We start from the raw sequence: 14,841 nt of genomic DNA, 5'->3' as shown, positions 1-14,841 counted from the left end.
ATTTGTACCCCATCCATTTATGTTGTTAAACATTGTTAAAATTAATTTCTGAGTCCATAGTTCACAAATGTCTATAAAAAATTAAAGTTTTGTACTACCTTTCTGTACTACTGTATGAAATCTGAGTATTATTCTTCTTTCATTATAAACCTTATCTTTTTGCTTTGTCAAATGGGGAAATAGTGCTGGAAATATATAACAGAGTTGGAAGCGATCTGGTGTAGCAGAAGACCTACACTATTCTAGACAAATGGTGTTCAATCTCTTCTAACTAAATATAACTAAACCAATTTAACTAAAAAGTACTAATTGTGATAAAGTTAAGTGTGACAGCTTTTTAAAGATTTGGTAGATGATTACTGTCTGAGAAAGAAAAAAAGAAAGAGATAAAAGTGGAACAATTGTGGATCGTTAGGGCTAAGAAACAATAGACACTATAAACATAGATACTCAGAAAAGCTCTAAAGATAATATATAATAAAAGGGCACTAAGGGGTGAGAATTAGTGTACATACCTTATGGTTTAAGCATGATAGAAAGCATTATACAGTTTGCATATCTTTTTTCTTGTATTATAAGCACACCATCCAATTCTGGCAAATCATTTTTTTATCAAACAAATGTTAGAACATGGTGATATTGTGTCGCCTCAAATGTCTCAAAATATTGTACAGTTTTGCAGTTGCTGGCAATGTCTGTATAAAGAAACACTTAATAAATTCCCATATATTACATTTATGGAGCCCATTCCATTTTCTTTGGAAGATCATGAATTGTTTTTGTCAAATCAAATCAATTTAGCAGTGGTGGATGATCTTCAACCAGCAACAGCAATCAAATACAGAAAATATTTACACAATGCATTCATCACAGAAACCTGAAGATTATTCTCATACTTCAAAACTTGTTTTTCCAAAGTAAGAAAATTAAAACAATAGCTGTGAATTCCAGATATTCAATTTCATTCTACTGCCCCAGTGATCTGATGCAAATTGTCACACTGGCAAATATACCTCAGTAACAAAAAGTATTTTTTTGGAAATATCCCATGATTCCATTCATAACCACCATAGTTACTTTGGGTAGATTTGTCAGCCAATATTTCAGAAACCTACAGGTTGAGAGAGGCCTCCTTCTACTTGATTGGCCTATTGTTTACACTATGAAAAAGAAAAGTAAAAAGCAGTTCAAGCACTAATTAACAATAATTCATTTATGGTTAGAGTTGGATTAGGGTTAGGGTCAGAGAGGATTCAAAACAGAAAAAAAGCCATTTTATACAGTGCTGATAATGACCTGCTAGTAGCAATGGCAGAAATAGCCCTGAACATATTGAAAGGAAACTTTGCTCTGAAATCTACATAGTTCTGGACTTCAAAGAGAAAGAAAGAAGTCATTAAAATGTTCTCACTCAAAAAGAAGAAATACATCATTTGTCAGTCAGGAGATTTATTGGACCCTTAATAGGGGCAACTATTTCGCTGTTGACTAGCCTATTAGCTGGAAAAACCATGGATCTTGCTGAGAAAATGTATCTGGTACTGTGTCATCAGATGGAACAACTGCAGGGCTGGGTGCTTACTATGGGGACTAGGACCACTAACCGGTTAGATGATGAGATATGTACCATTCTTCAGAGAACTGATTTCTGTGATAATAACACCATGAAATTCTACAGTTCCATGATGCAGATCAAAGGTGGTATTCAGCAGGTTCTGACCAGTTCTGGAGAACCGGTAGTAGAAATTTTGAGTAGCCCGGAGAACCGGCAAATTCTACCTCTGGCTGGAGATTTTACAGTATCCTTCCCCTGCCATGCCCACCAAGCCATGCCCACAGAACTGGTAATAAAAAAATTTGAATCCCACAACTGATGCAGACAAATGAGTCTGAAAAGGACAGGCTGAATCTCATTTTTCTCCCCAGAAGGATCTTGGCCATTTCTGATATTGTTAGAACAGCTGTCAATGCTACCTCCATAGGATACAACAATGAGCTCTTAAAGGTTAGTCAGCAGCTTGCCTTAAGAAAAAAACAACAACAACAAGTCACTATGCAAAGGACCAAGCAGGTCCATTTATGATGACTATCTATGTGTCTTATTCTCAATCTGAACCCTTAGATGACTCCATGTATCAGCAGGGTACTCTCTATGAGTGCCGAGTCATCTTTGTGAAACCTCTCAGATATAATTTGGACTCCCAGTGCATCACGAACAAAGCTCAGAATCAGCTTGACCTGATAAGAATATCAATCGTGGCTCTGTATAATGAGGCAATCTCCCAAGCAATATCTAGAAGGTTAAACATTGAGGCTATGGGGTCATTGTACCACCATTGATATCTATGCCATCAGCCTTTATAATCTTGCAATTCACATTTGACAGGATATTGTTTAAATCCATATAATGCTCATTATGAACCATGATAAAAAAAGTTCTAAGGGAGCACTGGGTAATAGTATGGATAAAGGAAGGAAGTCAACATATGTGCTGTTTTCAAGATTGGCTTGTATAGGTGCCAGTTGAAAAAAGTCCAGTTCTAATTTAATATATTCCTCTGAAACTTCATGGATAATTGCCATTTTGTATTAGAATATGCATTGCTTGTCACAGCACTTCCTCTTCCTTGCACATCTCCTCTTTGTATAATAGATTTTTTCCTCACACAATCTTTCATTTTTATAATGGAATAGGCAATTCCAATGCCTCATTCTTCCTGGCATGACCATACCCAAGTTCCCCTGCCATCCCTCCACAATATGGGATATAAGTTAACAGAATAACAGAGTTGGAAGGGACCTTGGAGGTCTTCTACTCCAACCCCTTGCACAAGTAGGAAACCCTATACCATTTCAGACAGATGAAAACTGTTCCAGTGGTTAATTGTTCTCACTCTCAGGAAATTTCTTATTAGTTCTAAGGATGCTTCTCTCCTTGATTAGTTTACAAGCTGATCGGTGTAACTTTTTAATCTACATATACTTCTTCCTCCCCAACCAGTTGTCCCTGTTTCTTTGAGCATGAACGTTTCATCCAAATAGGTTTACTGATAGTCTTTTCAAACTTCCCTTTTAGTGTGAATACCCTGACATGAAGATATTTTTATTTTCTATTACTGAAGATATTTTTATTTTCTATTACTTTCTAAATCTTTCCCATATTGTCTTATCCACACCTTCTTTTCATTAGACAAATTTACCGATGGGGAATGATTAGGGAATGCTATGATGCTACCATTGCCCTCCTGAAAAATAATAGGCAAAATCTCCACATACCGATGGGGAATTTAGCTGTAAAAATATCTCCATAGTTTATTTTTCAGGGTACAGTTAAACCTCTCTATAATGGTGATTTTAGTCTCACAATGGGTGACAGAATGATGAATGCTATAACATGCTAAAAGTTTCTTCAGATAAATACTTAATAATTCTTTACTGGCATCTGCTTGTATTTTTCACAATACCTGTCCTGTTTGGAAAATGTTCTGAAAAGCAACACTACTTCATTCCCTGACTTATCAAATAAAAGGAACATCCGGGTATGTTTAGATAGCACATTGATAACAGTTAAGATGAAGTATTTTCTGTATTTTTCTTTAGAAAAGTTTGAGGGATTTTTGTGATTAGCCTTCCACTGCTGAACAAAGCCAGAAAATTAATTCTTGCAGGTTTAAGAAGGATTTAAGCATCTTGTCCTGAAAGCCATGTTTTGGCTTGCCTCATGGACAGGTTTTTATCATATTTTATTCTCTCTTGGAAAAGAGAATTCTCATCTCATAACTCTCTACACAACCAGGTGTACACATAAAAATCCCTTAGAATCTTTTCATACTTCATTATACTGAAATAAATGATCACATATTGCCTTATACACATGGTTTTATTAGTAATACAGAGTTTAGAAGGACCTATCTATGCCTTTGAAAACATGACCCTCATTATCATCTTCAGAAGATGAAGACTCACAGCATACTATTTATAGACTTCTATACCCTTTCTGAGTAGTTTGTGTCCCATGAATCATACCCACTGTCACAAGCAATCCAGTGTTAACTTGAATTGCAGCTCTTTAACTCACAGGGCAAATAGCATGGTCTCTCTGATAGAATGGAATCACAGCCATATACTAGATCAGAAAAGTCTACAGAAGATTTGTGACAGCAGTGATTACCACAGGAATATAAAAGTGCCCCCCTTTGAACTGATTGCTGTCTAAATGGTATTAATTCAAAGACTGCAAAAATAAATCATATTCTCTTAGTGTTCTATCTGCTCCACTAGCATCTGCATACCAATAAATAAAGCTAGTTACTTAGCTTCCCAGTGTCCTTTGCTGAGGATTAAAGATGAACTATTTACCATTTCACAGGCTGCCCAATAAGTATTATAAGATACATCCTGTTTATCTCTGTTGATCATCAGTCCAGTAAAATAAAGGAAGGTGTGTATATATATGTATGTGTGTTTGCCAAAGAAGAAAAGATGACACAAATATTGAACTCTGCATTTCTGTCTTAAAATGTGCTTTCTTCAGTGTTTACTACTTCTGTGCAAACTGTTTTCAATGTACACTTAAGCGGTAACTAAAACATTTTTTTTTTTAAAAAAACTGATTTCTCAAGGGCTAGGATGATTATTAATATTTATGCACAAAAGATCATTTTCTCCAAACTGATGTCACATTACCTGGAGGTAAAAAGGGTATAATCCAATACTTGAAATGTCCATGGAGGAAAAGACCAGGCTTTTTTTGATATTCCATCAACAAAGAGGTCTCCAAATGTGGAAGTTCTTTTCTCATTATTCTCAGCTGACATAACCTAATGCAAGGCTGGCTAATGGTTATGGGGGCCAAATACAGAATAACATCAGGTAAAGAAGAGCAGCTTAGAAGCTACATGAAGCTTAATCTGCCTGTGGATAGCAATACAAGAAGTGATAAAATGTACCAATTTCTTTTTAAAGCTATTTGAACTGATGGCTATTAACACAATTTGAAACAACAAATTTCTTAAGTTAATGTAATAGCAATAGCAGTAAGACTTATATACTGCTTTATAGTGCTGTATAGCCCTCTCTAAGCAGTTTACAGAGTCAGCATATTGCCCCAAACAATCTGGGTCCTCATCTTACCCACCTCGGAAAGATGGAAGACTGAGTCCACCTTGAATCAACGTAAGGTACAAGGTAAGATACATTGTGAAAAAAATGTTGTACTCCATTACTCTAATAAGAACTGAAGCCAATACCACTATATTAGAATATTTCTATGCCATGAGATTCATAGCAGGATTAAACCTAGCCAGTGATTCCAATTCATTACTCAGTCATAGATAAGGTAAGGAGACTTACCTTAACAGCAGAAAGTAATCAGTAGGTATTTCACTTTTTAAAAGCTCAGCACATTTACAACAAAGATAAGTTCTATCCAAGATACCTACAATGGATCAATGAAGAGCTGAGGAAAAGCTGGACACTATTGTAATGGATCAAATACTGGAAAGACATGAAATAACCCTCTACTACTTTTTATATATGTTAGAAAGTGAAAGCATGCCAACCTGGTCCCATTTTGATCTGTTAAATTATTCTGTCGATCTTTGAATTTAAAATTTGATGTAAATAATTACCAGAATGAAAACTTTCCACAGGAGTAGATGTTGATCTGACTGGATTTGGCCAACTGATTCTTATGGTTTCATGTGGCCTGATCTACAGTGGAAGATTGACTATTAAAAGGAATAGGAGGAGTTAGCAGGTGGTTGAACCTCCCTTTATTTGTCCAGAAACAGCTGTAAGAATGATGACAGAAGGTTTCTAAATTTTACCTTAGGAACAATAGCATTTTGTTGTGTTTTGTTTGGGGAAGTGATACAAATTTGGTTGTTTTCAATGAGAATATTGTGCCTAGTTATAATCTTACTTGAAAGTGAGTAAAATTCTTCTGTCCAGCTCATTATTACAAATTATTAAAAGTTAGTACAAAACATTTTAAACTGCTTTAAATATCTTGAATAGGATTTGAAACAATAACTATCATTAGATGTAAATTGCATATCCACAGTGTGCCAGGAATCAAAATGTTTCAAGATGCAACAAACAAACAAGTAAAAATTGCTGGAGGATGGGAAGCTGAATTTGGGGTGGCTGCATATAAGGATGGAAAAAAGAATCCCAACACCATTACACTATGCACCTTACCAACAATTCAGACTACAGCATTTCATTTCTTCTATACAATTATAAAGTCATACAAGTGAAGGAAATTTAGTATGGCATCTGATCAATATCTTGAATGGCTGATCTGTTTCTATTTAAAGACTTCCAGTGAAAAGTAGTCCCCAACTCAAAGTTATATTGGGAGACAGACTAGTTTTCAACATTTCTTTAATCTGGTGTCCTTTGGAAGACCTTCTGGCCACTGTGCTATACACTCTGCAGCCATGATTACAAGGAGTCATGGTCCAAATCATTAGATTTCTCATTTGGAGAAAGGATGCTTTGAACCATTAGCCAGTTAGTAGTTTGCAATCAGCTTTGCAGAGGGATTCCTTTGAGGTCTTCCAAACTCATGTGAGCAAATCTTGTTAGAAATAAAATAAGCTTTTTAACTGGGCTGAGAATTCATTACATAAGCAATAATATACTGTATATTCTGATGGCAGCGGTTTTCATGACTATTCCACTATTAATGCCAAGAGCTGAACTGCATGAGAACATCTTAAATATGTGTTATAATCACACTTCAAAACACACCAGCTTCCTGAAACTTCCATATTTAAAGATTTCTATCAAAGGCTTTATATGGTGGTTATTAGCACTCCTTCAGACTAAACCAATCATCACAAGCTTTTTGTCTTCGTTATGTTTTCCTTCCATTTCCTTATACTTGTTAGCATAAGTCCTACTAAGTCATGTCAAATTATTCCTATTTTGCAGATGCGAAGCTGACACTATTAGATGGCTTCCTAGATGCCAAATGGCTGCCTTGGGTTGTGATATAGAAAAAAGAATGTTGAAAATTTCTTTGCCCCTGTTCTTATAGATTCTTATTTGACCTAAAATCAGTTTCTAGGGATCAGGCATTTGAATCCCACACAAGGTTAAAGTCTTTTAACAAAGGACACCAATATTTATATCAGCAATCCTGGTGCTAAAATATGTGTAGCGCAAACTAAAATAAACCCAATGCTTAACTCTTCTTTCAAAACTCATCATATCTTTGATGACTCACCTATCCAAGTACCTTCCCTATTGATGCATAGGGGAAATGCATGTTTGTGTAAAAGGAAACGCTGATTTACTAGAACTGATTGCTTCACAGTCTAATTATTTTTCAACTGACTGTTCCAAATTAAGATGTCATTGATGGCTTTTGGTGATATATTTCATTTTAAGCAAATTTATTCTATAATAGAACACATGATAATGGAAAGCAGAGTCTCCACTCTTCTCTACTCTTTGTAGCTGGATATCTTGACAAGTAAATTAAATTTAGCCGCTAAAATGCTTCCATTAGTAATTTTATTAAGTTAATTAAGGAATTTCTCTTTCTGAATTTTAACTACTCTTATTTCAGCACAACTTTCTTTTTTTTTTAATACTGCTACATATTTGGTAACCATAAGAGTTTAATAACAAAACTCCAATAGTATGAATTTCTTGGGGGTATATAAATAGAAGAACAATCAGATGCAGAAAAGGTGAAGAATGGTAATGTTGGAGAGAGTTATGCACCATTCATCTTAGATGCACATTCTAAATGTAAGCATTTATTCCAAAATTCATCATCCTTGTTAGACATTGACTGTGGGAAAGCAAGTTTGGTTGTTGACAGAAGTGACATATTAAAATGCCAAGATTGTGGCTGACTCCAGGAGGCCTTACACTGACTGTGCTCACATACAACACTGCACTAAGAATTTATATAGCTTAATAATTTCAACAATTATAGCTTATTGTTGTGCATTAGGCTCAAGTGTCTTCAATAAATTAATATTTTTTAAAAAACTATCTTAATATTATATATGAATGCAAGAACTAAAGCTATATGGATATGGACATTCATGACAAGGTTCCCTAGTGATGTAAGCAGCCTGCATTATAAGCAGAGTAGAAACAAGTTTCATCTGAATTAAGTGGGACTTTTCCTTCATTCTCCTCTAGTTTTCATTTTTTTTACTGCTAATTTCCCTTCCATCAAAGATAAAAATGCCTTCCCCTCCAGAAAAGGAATGGAGAAATATTGAGTCATCTACTGGTTGCCCAAGTTTCTTGTGCACCATAGCTGAGGTCTTCTAAGGTCACACCAGCATAGGAAACTGAAGACAAATGATGTGTTAAGGCCTCAATAGGTTTAATACAATGAGACACTTGATACATCTAATTTCAAATTCCCTAACCCAGGGATGTCAAACTCGCATTTTCACATTGTCATCACATAACATATTGCAACTTTCCCCCCTTTTGCTAAACTGGGAGTGGATGTAGCCAGTGCATGATGCATCCGTCCCACAGGCTGTGAGTTTGAGACCACTGCCCTAACCTAACAACCCCTCTAAAAAACCAAAGGGAAATGTTCAAAATTCTAGAGCCATTTCTCCAGTGTCACCATCCCATGCAGCCCTCAGCTATCTACATATATTTTTAAAATGTTGTCTTGCTACACAAAAAGTGCTGGACAAAGATCAGTGAGAATCTTGGGTAAAAATGGGAGGGGGGGAATGGAACCAGTTTTCTTATGCTCAAAACCACTTTCCTTCTGAAGGGTTCTATTTCAATTTAATGTAACAAAGGAAAGAGATTGGACCTCTCTAGTGAAACCTGTCTTCATACGTTCTCCTGCCCCTTCTGGGACAGATATAATTTTATTTCCCCTTGTCTGACTCTGAGAGAGACTGAGATAGCAAATGGTCAGCATAATGAAGGTCTTTTGAATGCTTCAGTCGTTAGTATATGTTAGTATGTTCACCATTCCTAATTAACATTAGGACTGTGCCAGAATGTGCTTTGCAATTTCTCAACAGTTTTCTTTTTCAACTCTTTTCCTAGGGTGCTTCAGCATTTCTTTCAAATTTCTCTCAGTGTTGTCTTTATTATTGAAAATAGTAGAGGATGTTGCCAATGAGGTAGCTGTTTTCTGTAACATCTCTTTCCATCTCTCTGAATGTTCCTGGGCTAATCATATTTTTTCCATTTGAAAAAGGATTGCCCTCATGGTGATTTTCTGGAAAGTTTAATTGAAGCACAAAAAGTGAAAGAAGCAGAACACAATTCATCTGAAACATCATGCTCTGGGATAGTCAACATTAAGTCCAAAATTGTCTGCACATTTTTGAGCTGAGGTGAACGTTTTGACATGCTCCCTCCAACAATTATTATTATACGGTATAACATTTCCCTCTGAGTCTCCACAATTCTACCATGTCATCAGTAAAAGAACTCATCAGTAAAAGAACTTTTACCGATTAGACTGATAGATCTTTACAGAAATGGCTTGTTCATATTATTATGAAAAAACAAAAAGTTGTGGTTTGATGTTAATGCCTTATTTTACTGTAATAGAGTCAGAAATCGATGTTTTTTTTCCTTTTTTCTTCTTATTTTTCCTCACTTCTCTTTCCTCTTCCCCCCGCCCCCGCCTTTCTATTTACTTTGTATTTTGTATTTTATAATATTTTATAACTCAATAAAAATGTTAACTGAATAAAAAAGGTAAAATAACTAATAGTTCCTTGTATTGGACTGTCACAGTCTTGAGAGCTCATTCATGGCCAGATCCTTTAGCTTGGCAATAAAAGAATTAAATCATCTCCAGCTTTCCTTACAATGGGTGAAGGTGAAGTTGAAGAAAAAACAGGAATTGCATCTTCTGTTTGAAGAAAAAGGTATTTCTTCCTTACCTTGAGAGAGTACATAAAGAAGATGGCTGGTGTGAATCTGGAAATACCCTGAACTTTAATGTTGAGTGGGTGAACTTTAAACAGAAGTCAAACTTCTGTAGTTCCACCTGCACTTTTGTCTCTCTCTCTCTCATTTTTTAAATGGAGCTTGCAAGGACTAGAAAAGATATGATAACAATGCAATGATTTCACCGTAGAGATGGAACTCGATATTTTAACAGTGCTTAGGAGTGGAATCAAGATTCAGAATATTGTAAAATGTGAAGAAATTGTGCCAAGTCTACTGGAGTTTAGTGCACATATATTAATCCTTAGTTCTCTAACTCATCTCAACATTATAAAAATCATGCAGTGAAAGAATAACACTTTATTGTTGAATTTAGATAAATTTCTGCAGAACAATCTTGGGATCCCCAGCAAATATGGTTGGGGAAATAAAATGTTTACGAGCTATGCTTGGTTCACTTCTAACATTCAAGATAAATTGAGACATGAGAACTTTTTTTTCTGAATAAGGTACCTACCAATTATTCCCAGGTGAAAACTTAAGTACTTGGTATCATTTCTGCTGCAAAGTAGCTCATAAGAATGCATAGTTTAAATACTTATCTCTATTAACTGTTAACAAACTATGTGCCCCCAAATGCACTTTTTGGGAGCAAGCTTACTTATTTACAGTTCATAAAATGATAGTCCTAGTTCCCCATTCTGATCAAGAGCTTTTGGCTTTAGAACACCAAGTTGCCTCGAGATTGGTGTTAATCTTTTAAAGCATTTATAGCTTTTATCTTTGAAAGGCCTTGTCTTTACCCTTGGGCAGTCATTTAAAGAATAAATCAAAGCAATTTGTGAATATTTGAAATGGAGGGGGTTATACAGAAAAGAAATCAAATCTACCCTTCCATAATTTGATTTGTAGAAAATTGATGAACAAAGCTTTGCTGAGTGGTTTTAAATAAATCATAATTAATTACATGTGCAAATGCATCAACCAAATTTGGATGCACAATTAAATAACTAATCACAGTTTGGAAAAGCTGAAAATTAAAATTGCATGCTGAAATAGACAAGCATGCCCCCAGGCCTACTCAGGTGTTTCTGTTTTGATCATTGAACCATGCAGTGGTTTCTTGCACACAGTTACTTGGTGAAGAGGGAAGAAACTCAGCTTGCTCTCCAAGTGGTATTTTTAAAGGCTTTGAAGGGATTTTTCTTGGTTTAATTGGACAGTATCTTTGGGAAGTATATATCTGGAAATGGCTTCTACTACCCAGGCCCTCAGCATGAAGTGGCAATCACTCTTAGATTAGTTTGGTTAAGAAAGTTTTGATTTTTAACATTCATTTATTTATCCATTCCTTTTATACAGCAGTGCAATCTGCATAAGCATTCAGTGATATCCACTCAACCAGGGGTATCTGTGAGATGGTTAAAAAAAAACCAAGATGGCAGTATGGTCATGTGATAAGAGTCCCAGGCCTTTTCACATGCATCACATGTGTAATACACATTAAAAAGGATCAGGACTTCAACTGCACACTCATAGCCACCATCTATTCCCCCCAGCATATGCCCCCAAAGCATTTGCATTCAAATTCCAAATGTCCTGCGGAACAATTTTATTTTAGGTAAAATAAATAGCTATTGAAATTTATGACTCACCTAGCCTTAAGGGTGAGGTTATTCCATAAGATAGGGAAATATTGTTGACCAGTCCCAATTCTCTCTATAGTGGCAAACAATCAATCGGTATTGATAAGGCATACCAGAAAGGTTGATTCTATACTGAGAGAGCAATTTGAACCTCAGAGCCTAGCACACACATTAAAAGCAGCACTTCAAAAATGATTAGTAAGCAGGGTCTGGTTTGTAGGACAGGTATAATACAGCTGTAGTGATTTTCACAACACGAAGACTTGTGAAATTTTGGAATTTGTAATTTCCAAGTGGTTTTTACTTCCAAGATGCAGCTCATTGTTGTAGTCCAATAAAGTGAAGATAAAACCATGAGCTACTGTTGCCAAGTGAGACTACAACAGTTGTAGTTGGTCAAACACCAAACATATCTGAATTTAACAATAGCAGATCTTTGATGATCAAACACTTGGGGAACACCCAAGGTACTATGCAGAGGGATAGCCATGTTAATGCATTAGAGGAAAAATGGTTGAGTCTTGTAGCACTTCAAAGATGAATAATGACGAATAAACATTGTCATAAGTCTCTGTGAACTACAGTGATAGATGAAGAAAATGCTTAAATGCATAGTTATAGTTGTACTTGCAAACAATGACAGCAGGAATTGAAATGCAGTAAGTATTAGGGTTTGAAGTAACATCCCCAACAGAATTAAAACTCCAAGGTGAGTTTCTTCCTCAAAGTATAAATTTATTGCAGACATCATATTGGCATCTAAAATCCCGCATTTTCCCCACCCAAAATAAAACCCAAAGTTCCTTCCCCTGCATCCATCTTTGCATCACATGGTCCAGTCAAATCCAGGTCCCAACTTCAGCCAATTTCAATCACGCCTTCCCAGGTGCAAGGTGGATGTCCTTGGCTCCCAGGGAAAAGAATGTTGATGATTATACACCTCCACTATCTATACCTCCCCCCTTTCGTTCAATTTTGAGAGGTGCCTTTGTTGAAACCATCGGCCAATGACAGCAGTTTCATTTGTGAGAGGACTCATAGAAATTAATATGTCATTATTTCATTACTGTGATGTTTAAACATGGAATTCCTTCTTTAAGCCATAGTTGTGGACATCCTCATGAATGACAGCTCAGTGATTTCACAATGTACTTGATATTTCCTTTGCCCAAGCAGGGCTACGTTGAGATCCATGGCAGCATTTCTGAGGATGCTGATATCTTTCTCCAGCAGTTATGAAGAACCCCTTTTGCTAATGGCAAGTTTCAGGGTTTTTATACTTTTGCAAAGACTGGTCTGTTTTTCCATATAGTGTGCTTTAGTGTATAGGTAACATATAGATTATATTAGAACTAGAACAACGGTGAAGATGAGATGATATGGCTGAAAACATGTAGGGGTGATGCTACCTGCTAAGTCCTTTCATCTGGATGACGGAGTAGAAGTGAATGAAGCTCATCAAATCTAGCCATTATCTAGCTTGATAACCTTGTTGGATTAGTAAAATAATAGCATAAGGATTTTTGGACCCTGCACCTTTTTCCCTCTCCTTTTTTTCACTTTACATATTTACAAAGTTGAACAGAGACAACTGTACTAAAGCTATGACAATCTCATAGAATTGGAACCTAATTTCTACACAACATTGAAAAACAGTTCTTGTGGATCAATGGAATCTAATCCCTATTGCTCAGTTTAAGAATTCCAATGTAAAAACATTATTCTTAAATAGCTGTCCAGTTTCTGATGCTACTACTTGAATTGCCTTGATATATATATAGGGGAGATGGCAGCATATAAATTTAATAAATAAAAAATACAATATAATGCAAAAGCTTAATCAAGTCAGTTCAAGTCCTGTCAGGTACATTCACATGTTAAACTTCAATTGTTTTAAGATCAATTGTTTTAAGATTTCACCCTTTTTGGTAGAGGGAGGAGAGAGTATTTTAACTTAGTGTGTTATTTAAATCTTATATATTGAGGTGTTTTATATTCAATATATTATGAAAACTTTATGCAATGGATTAATTCAGTGAGTATGTTATATAAATATAGCTAATAGTTAGCAATAGTAAATTTCTCCATCCAGCTTAATCAGCTAACCGCTTTCTGCCAACTAAAAAAAATGGAGAATGTCTAATTTGATGTGAGATGTAACAAAGCGGTTCAAATCCCTTCAAAACATTACCCAGTGATATTACACATGGAAATTTTTGAAGCAAATTACATTGAAAAAACACTGCAGTTTTGAATAGAAATTAAGAATATTGATTTATATTACAGCAGCATTATCCTTCATTTATTCCCATAGATCACCTTCAGCAACTTCATGATATATCAATGTTCCATGGGCCACAAATTGAGAACCATTGTTTTAGTACATGCAGGTCAAATTGTAATATTTACCAATACTATGAAAGTCTGTATCTTGCAACAGTGACGTGAAGTAAACCTGTCTTGTGTGATTTTGAAGTTTTGACTTATCCTGAAATGAGGAGTTTATTTCCTCATTTTAGTGCTAGTCTAAGACAGGTGGATGGATTATAGCTAGGACATTGACAAGTCTCTTTGGAAAACTTAGTTGTGGTTGAATTATGGTTCTAATGAAATTGTCAATAGTAATCCTGTTACCAGGAACTTGCAAACACTGCTTAATGAACTAGACACTAACAAACAAAAATAACAATTCTTTTTTTAGAATTCTCTTTTGAGGAGAGATAATTGGTTCAGGTTTCTGGTGCTAAAGGAATACATAAGAACTGTACTACACTACTGTGTTCCAGAACATTAATAAAATAAATAAGAATGTACATATCTCTCTGTGTATTTTTTTCCTGTCCTTAATGTTATATATTCAACAGAATCCTCTTGTGCACCTCAGTAATTAATCCTTAAAATTTACAGCTCTACAAATCACATCAAAATATGAATTTGAATTCCCCTTTCTGCTGCCTCTAATAGGAAACTGATGCTCAGGGTGTTTTTTGTTGTTGCAGTTGTAATTCTGATGGTTGTTATTTTGGATGAGAGGAAATCTTGTCTTAACAGAAAGCCAAAATCTTGACAGTATCTGCAAACAAACAGGTCCTGTACTTGTTTTAAAGAACTGTGTTAACTTCTGAAAAGAAGTGACTAAGGTCTTGTCTTCTGAATCTCAAAAAAAAAAAAAAAAAAAGCCATCTTTTGTGTCCTCAAATTTCTGGGACTCTAAAGGAATAATAAAAGTACTATTTGGAACAGGTCTGTGTTTATATATCCTTGAATTCTTTCTCAGAATATTATG

This window comes from Notechis scutatus, chromosome 1 (assembly GCF_049901735.1).
Source record: "Notechis scutatus isolate UNSWTSFEM ecotype Mainland chromosome 1, rNotScu1.2, whole genome shotgun sequence".
Taxonomy (NCBI): Eukaryota; Metazoa; Chordata; class Lepidosauria; order Squamata; family Elapidae; genus Notechis; species Notechis scutatus.
Note: the sequence above shows the minus strand (reverse complement) of the source record.